Here is a 7,829-nt window from a genome sequence, read left to right as displayed (position 1 = left end):
TTTCCGGATAATATACAGCTGGACCTGCGGCGGCCGTACGTGATCCTGCTGTGGTGAATGTTCACGCTAAATAAAAAAGGAATTCTCCAAAACTAAATCAGCATTGTTGTTCCGATACTGACACTCTGATGGTTGAACAAAGTGAATACAACTTCTCCTCCTCTTTGGGACGGACCTTCTTCTTCTGAGCATGTGATCGCTGCCATATGTCTGTTCCCATGGCACCGAACACGCCACCGCACGGACACATATGGACGCCTACGCACACGGACACACACGTACAGTAAACACACACACGCAGCGTTTAAAACTGCAGAGAGCTGAGCTGAACAGACAGTGAGAAGAATAAGAAACACCATCCAACACAACGTCATGATCTGCATTTATGATCGTTAAGATTTCAAAAAACATTTAAAAATTCTGATTTCCAGGCAGGAAACAAATCAGCCGTCACGTCTCTGTGCAGCAGCAGCAATCAGACTATTAATGCACGAGAAAATAAAACAGATTCTCTTTGGCTGATATAAGAAAACACTGTCATGTTCTCAGAGTCGTATTTTAAATTCTGTTGAAGGCGTCTCAGAGGTCAGAGGTCACGCAGACCTGTCTGTGACCCTGAAGCCTTCAGATCTGACAGCAGAAAACAGGGTCCGAGGAAATCAGAGAGATTTTTGAAGCAGAAATGTTCACATGGATTTTTAAAAGACAGAGCTGTGAACTTCATATCAGATAGGATCAAACTTTAATGAGTCCTGAGGGGAGGCGCTGCTGTTCGGCTGTTTGTTGGTGAAACTCTTCACACGTCTCTGCTCGGATCTTCTTTAACGTATGATGACGGAGCCGGGACCCCAGAGATGGATCCTCCAGAGGTCCACAGGTTCCAACCACCACCACAAGAGGAGGAAACCTGTTAAATCTGAGCTAATTAGTTTGGATTTAAAGACAGAGTCAACATGTTCACTGGTGACATGATATCCTGACTGTTTCTCTGTTTTAAATCAAGTCCCAGCTGCTGCAGTTGTTCAGCAGAGGAGAGGAGGACTTTATATCATCAGGAGGAGGAGAGGAGGACTTTATATCATCAGGAGGAGGAGAGGAGGACTTTATATCATCAGGGAGGAGGAGAGGAGGACTTTATATCATCAGGAGGAGGAGAGGAGGACTTTATATCCTCAGGAGGAGAGGAGGACTTTATATCATCAGGAGGAGGAGGAGAAGAGGACTTTATATCATCAGGAGGAGGAGAGGAGGACTTTATATCCTCAGGAGGAGGAGAGGATGACTTTATATCCTCAGGAGGAGGAGAGGAGGAGACTTTATATCATCAGGAGGAGGAGAGGAGGACTTTATATCATCAGGAGGAGGAGAGGAGGACTTTATATCATCAGGAGGAGGAGAGGAGGACTTTATATCATCAGGAGGAGGAGAGGAGGACTTTATATCATCAGGAGGAGGAGAGGAGGACTTTATATCATCAGGAGGAGGAGAGGAGGACTTTATATCCCCAGGAGGAGGAGAGGAGGACTTTATATCATCAGGAGGAGGAGAGGAGGACTTTATATCCTCAGGAGGAGAGGAGGACTTTATATCATCAGGAGGAGGAGAAGAGGACTTTATATCATCAGGAGGAGGAGAGGAGGACTTTATATCCTCAGGAGGAGGAGAGGATGACTTTATATCCTCAGGAGGAGGAGAGGAGGACTTTATATCATCAGGAGGCGGAGAGGAGGACTTATATCATCAGGAGGAGGAGAGGAGGACTTTATATCCTCAGGAGGAGGAGAGGAGGACTTTATATCATCAGGAGGAGGAGAGGAGGACTTTATATCCTCAGGAGGAGGAGAGAAGGACTTTATATCATCAGGAGGAGGAGAGGAGGACTTATATCATCAGGAGGAGGAGAGGAGGACTTTATATCATCAGGAGGAGGAGAGGATGACTTTATATCCTCAGGAGGAGGAGAGGAGGACTTTATATCATCAGGAGGAGGAGAGGAGGACTTTATATCATCAGGAGGAGGAGAGGATGACTTTATATCCTCAGGAGGAGGAGAGGAGGACTTTATATCATCAGGAGGAGGAGAGGGAGGACTTTATATCATCAGGAGGAGAGGAGGAGGACTTTATATCATCAGGAGAGGAGGAGGAGAGGAGGACTTGATATCATCAGGAGGAGGAGAGGAGGACTTTATATCATCAGGAGGAGGAGAGGAGGACTTTATATCATCAGGAGGAGGAGAGGAGGACTTATATCATCAGGAGGAGGAGAGGAGGACTTTATATCATCAGGAGGAGGAGAGGAGGACTTTATATCCTCAGGAGGAGGAGAGGAGGACTTTATATCCTCAGGAGGAGGAGAGGAGGACTTTATATCATCAGGAGGAGGAGAGGAGGACTTTATATCATCAGGAGGAGGAGAGGAGGACTTTATATCATCAGGAGGAGGAGAGGAGGACTTTATATCATCAGGAGGAGAGGAGGACTTTATATCATCAGGAGGAGAGGAGGACTTTATATCATCAGGAGGAGGAGAGGAGGACTTTATATCCTCAGGAGGAGGAGAGGAGGACTTTATATCATCAGGAGGAGAGGAGGACTTTACATCATCAGGAGGAGGAGAGGAGGACTTTATATCATCAGGAGGAGGAGAGGAGGACTTTATATCATCAGGAGGAGGAGAGGAGGACTTTATATCCTCAGGAGGAGGAGAGGAGGACTTTATATCATCAGGAGGAGGGAGGACTTTATATCATCAGGAGGAGGAGAGGAAGACTTTATATCATCAGGAGGAGGAGAGGAGGACTTTATATCATCAGGAGGAGGAGAGGAGGACTTTATATCATCAGGAGGAGGAGAGGAGGACTTTATATCCTCAGGAGGAGGAGAGGAGGACTTTATATCATCAGGAGGAGGAGAGGAGGACTTTATATCATCAGTAGGAAGGAGAGGAGGACTTTATATCATCAGGAGGAGGAGAGGAGGACTTTATATCATCAGGAGGAGGAGAGGAGGACTTTATATCATCAGGAGGAGAGGAGGACTTTATATCATCAGGAGGAGGAGAGGAAGTTATATCATCAGGAGGAGGAGAGGAGGACTTATATCATCAGGGAGGAGGAGAGGAGGACTTTATATCCTCAGGAGGAGGAGAGGAGGACTTTATATCCTCAGGAGGAGGAGAGGAGGGACTTTATATCATCAGGAGGAGGAGAGGAGGACTTTATATCATCAGGAGGAGGAGAGAGGAGGACTTTATATCATCAGGAGGAGGAGAGGAGGACTTTATATCATCAGGAGGAGGAGAGGAGGACTTTATATCCTCAGGAGGAGGAGAGGAGGACTTTATATCATCAGGAGGAGGAGAGGAGGACTTTATATCATCAGGAGGAGGAGAGGAGGACTTTATATCATCAGGAGGAGGAGAGGAGGACTTTTATATCATCAGGAGGAGGAGAGGAGGACTTTATATCCTCAGGAGGAGGAGAGGAGGACTTTATATCATCAGGAGGAGGAGAGGAGGACTTTATATCATCAGGAGGAGAGAGGAGGACTTTATATCATCAGGAGGAGGAGAGGAGGACTTTATATCATCAGTAGGAGGAGAGGAGGACTTTATATCATCAGGAGGAGGAGAGGAGGACTTTATATCCTCAGGAGGAGGAGAGGAGGACTTTATATCATCAGGAGGAGGAGAGGAGGACTTATATCATCAGGAGGAGGAGAGGAGGACTTTATATCATCAGGAGGAGGAGAGGAGGACTTTATATCATCAGGAGGAGGAGAGGAGGACTTTATATCATCAGGAGGAGGAGAGGAGGACTTTATATCATCAGGAGGAGGAGAGGAGGACTTTATATCCTCAGGAGGAGGAGAGGAGGACTTTATATCATCAGGAGGAGGAGAGGAGGACTTTATATCCTCAGGAGGAGGAGAGGAGGACTTTATATCATCAGGAGGAGGAGAGGAGGACTTTATATCATCAGGAGGAGGAGAGGAGGACTTTATATCCTCAGGAGGAGAGGAATACTGCACATTTTTAAGCGGACTGTTCCTTTACTGAGAATCTCTTCAGTTCAGGTTATCTCTCATCTGTAAATCTCTTCTCTCTTGATCCTCTCTTCACTCTTCACTGAGCACATTTGAGGTTATTGTCGGTGTAATAATCTCAAATATGAATGTCGGTGTGGATGGATGATGCTGCTCCACCAGCCACATTTGTTTTATGCCGTTTTAACGCAGAACAAATAAGAGCTAATAGGCACCAGGTATGAAAACTACGGCAGATTATTGTGCAGCACAGACAGATAAAATGTGCACCGATGTAAGAGCTCTGGAGGAAGTGAAACATGATTCATCATGTGTGAAAGTTGCTGAGAAAATCCCTTGTTTTGCTGCCAAGAAGTTGTTCTGACTAACCAGCATGGCCGCAGCCAACAGTGAAGCTGTGATGTGACTTCTGACGCTGCCAGCTGACTAAAGGTGGCAACAGAGACGCCGCCAAGGACGAGCTGCAGCGCTCCATCCCAAAAAAAAACACCCTCCGCACGTCCAAAAGATGGAGAAACAAACTCGCAAATGTGTCTGAAAGTGAAACAAAAAGCTCTGAGCCTCAGCAGAGAGACAAACACTGGAGAGGAAACGGCAGACTGCAGGAAATACGACGCCGCAGACGAACGCAGCAGCCGCCAAGGTTACAGTGTCGCATCACACACACACACACACAGGTGCACGCCAAGAAAGAGATGTCAGTCAGACGAGTGACATGATGCACACGCTACACAAAGACATAAAGCCTGTACACACACACACACACACACACACACACACACACAGGCAGCTTCCAGCAGCAGTTTTAGTGCAGAGGGATTCATTCAGCCTGTAAAACCTGACACACTGATAGAGAGAGGTGGTAAATGACATACTGCAGAGAGAGAGAGAGGGGCGAGATACTGTCTGTATACAACTGTGTGTGTGTGTGTGTGTTTGTGTGTGTGTGTGTGTGTGTGTGTGTGTGTGTGACAACAGGAAGAAAAATGACATAATTAGTCTGTTAAAAGTTCATAATGTTCGTGCTTCTATTAAACGACTTCACTTCTGTTGTGCACAGACACAATTCAGCTGAAGAAGAACGAGAGTCTTTTGTTCACAGACGTCCAAGAGAAAGAAAAAAAAGTGAAAATTCCACTGATAGTTGATCAATAACATGAGATTCAGAATCAGCTCGTCTCATCAATTCGGTTTGTTTCAATAAATAAATGGATTTTAATGTCCGGCCTGTGCTGCTGTGTGAAAACTTAAAGTAAACGAAACATAACGCTCTCTCGGGTGAAAGTAGTTTCCATACGTGGACTCTGTCAGAGTTGGGAATAACGGCGTTACTTTCTTTCAGTAACAGGTAATCTAACTAATTACTATTTCCATCATTACAACGCCGTTACCGACTATTAAATGTGGCGCGTTACAAACTGAAGCTGCTCATTGAAGCTGCTGTCATCCGACTCAGCTCTCAGCCACCGGAGCTGCAGAGGGAGGAGGGAGGGGCGGGACAACCGCATAAGTGAGGGCGATTGGCTCTCTAAGGTAGAGTGAGAGTTTGTAGACCAATCAGAGGCAGAGTTCAGTTTACACACGCACACAGCAGCCTCACACACAAACTAGCAGAGGTGAGCTGCAGCAATGAAGAGTCCGGAGGGAAAGTTAACGTTTTCAAAGTGGAAGTACAGACACTACTTTAATCTCTTTTGTCCACGTCTGTTGTAAACAACTCTGATCTAATGAATCATCTCTCAGCAGCACACGCTTCTACAAAACTAACACTGGCCAAAAACTCTGTTGCTGACGCTGTTGATGATGACAGCAGGCCAGGTGTGGCTAACGTGAGCTCCGCTAACAGCTTCACTAAAACTTGTGACACAGACTGAAGTGAATGCAATGATAGACAGGTATGTTGTTGAGAACTTGCTCCTGTTATCATCAGCTGACTCAGACTCCTTCAGAGCTTCACTGGTAAAATATCAGGGAGAACAGGAGCCGGTCCGCCATAAAGAAGACATTTTCTAAATACATGGATGCCAAGTAGCTAAAATGAATAGTTACTTTTCCTGGTAACTAGTTACTTTTATAGTGGAGTGATTCCGTTACTAACTCTAAACTATAACTAGTTACTTTTTTAAAGTAACGTGCCCAACACTGTTCGTAACACAACATCCCCTGACTTCCTCCTTTGCTCCCATCATAATTACTACGGCCACTGGAGGTCGCCACCGAACAATAAACACGTATACGACAGTGTTCCTGGAGAGGACGGTCCAAATTAACTTGGCGCTGGATATTCAGATATTTAAGATAAGTGCCTCTCCATCTCTTGATACCAAACAAAGATGTGGCTTCTCACCAGACGAGCAGCAGTGGAATTATTTTCTTATTTCTGTGACTCAAACATGGTCATCTCTGGAAGAAAAGCAAAAAAAATGTGAGAGCGATGATTTCATCTGAACTCAGGTTAGATAAGATCTCACTGTGTTTTTATTAGAGATGCTGAAGCACGACAACAACAGGAAGTACAAGTCACGTGATCAGCTGCCTACATTAAAAACAAGAAGGTTTCAGAGAGTTAAAGGGAAAAGATACACACACACACACACACACACACACACACACACACACACAGAGTCGTGATCATCATGGCATGTGTTCTCTGTGGAACCACGACAACTCCAAAATAGCTTCCCCTGACTGTGTGTGTGTGTGTGTGTGTGTGTGTGTGTGTGTGTGTGTGTGTGTGTGTGTGTGTGTGTGTGTGTGTGGATGTGAACCTCACATTGGAACAGGTGGTCTCTCTCTCTCTCTCTCTCTCTCTCTGCAGGAGTGTCAGTGTCGCTCGCCCCCTCCCATCAGAGGGAGTCCCTCTCTGGCACGTCGACCACTTCCTGCGGCTCACGCCTCTCTTCCTGTTCACGACATCACCAGCTCGCCAACACAGTAACCCTACTTCCGACGTCCGCCTCTCTTTCTCCGTTATCTAAACGATTATTAAAATAGTAAAACAGGTTTTGATCTGTTAATAGGCTCTGTTAACACTTTCCCTGATGAGAAAACGACTCGTTATCTGTAAAGTGGGCAGAGATCTCAGGATGTGACGCGTTCAGTGTCTCCGGTCAGTTTGGCATTTTAAAGTGAGAGCTACAAACAAAAATAACATGGATGCTTGTTAATTATTTAATTTTTAGAGTCATAGAGCCTCTTAAATTAAAAAGTTAATCCGTCCATCAGCACAGCAGGTCGTTAAAGCTGTTAAACAAACAAAAGATGTTTAAATTCATCATTTTCTCACCAAAACTTCACTCAGTGTGAGTCATCGAGCTGACAGCCGGGTGCTGAAATCATCTCCACATAAGAAATCTGTCCGTTTACGTCTTCTTACGTATTTAAATCTTTGTCTCGCTGCGTCTGCCGTGTGTGATGTGCTCTGATAGGCTGACGCAAAATAACAATAATCCATAATTCACCTCAGGTGCATCAAACTAAAGTAACGAGGCTGTTCTGAAGCTGTGAGGAGGAGAAAGTTCAGATGTTCAGAGGAGAAGTCACACAGATACTCAGAGTCAGTGGAGTGCACAAGGGCAGCCCCCCCTCGTGGCCCATTTGTTGAAAAACAAGCGCTAAAGTGCCCTCTTGGGAACCAAAACACGTGCTAAAATGCCCTCTTGGGAGCCAAATGCGTGCTAAAATGCCCTCTTGGGAGCCAAAACGCACGCTAAAGTGCCCTCTTGGGAGCCAAAACACATGGTAAAATGCCCTTTTGGGAGCCAAAACGTGAGCTAAAATGCC

General features: G+C 45.7%; 2 long non-coding RNA genes across 2 annotated transcripts in view; one reads left to right on the top strand and one right to left on the bottom strand.

The window, feature by feature from the left end:
* The first annotated feature begins 3,938 nt into the window (after nucleotides 1–3,938).
* The window catches only part of LOC115570019 (uncharacterized), a 7,880-nt gene continuing 3,989 nt past the window's right edge, over nucleotides 3,939–7,829 (top strand). Inside the window, exon 1 of the long non-coding RNA XR_003981678.1 lies at nucleotides 3,939–4,689. This is a non-coding gene — a long non-coding RNA (uncharacterized LOC115570019). The remainder of the gene's footprint in view (nucleotides 4,690–7,829) is intronic.
* Nucleotides 6,825–7,829, bottom strand: part of LOC115569998 (uncharacterized) — a 21,302-nt gene continuing 20,297 nt past the window's right edge. Inside the window, exon 3 of the long non-coding RNA XR_003981658.1 lies at nucleotides 6,825–7,020. This is a non-coding gene — a long non-coding RNA (uncharacterized LOC115569998). The remainder of the gene's footprint in view (nucleotides 7,021–7,829) is intronic.

This window comes from Sparus aurata, chromosome 19 (assembly GCF_900880675.1).
Source record: "Sparus aurata chromosome 19, fSpaAur1.1, whole genome shotgun sequence".
NCBI classification, from domain to species: domain Eukaryota; kingdom Metazoa; phylum Chordata; class Actinopteri; order Spariformes; family Sparidae; genus Sparus; species Sparus aurata.
Note: the sequence above shows the minus strand (reverse complement) of the source record. Positions and strands in the feature narration are given on the sequence as shown.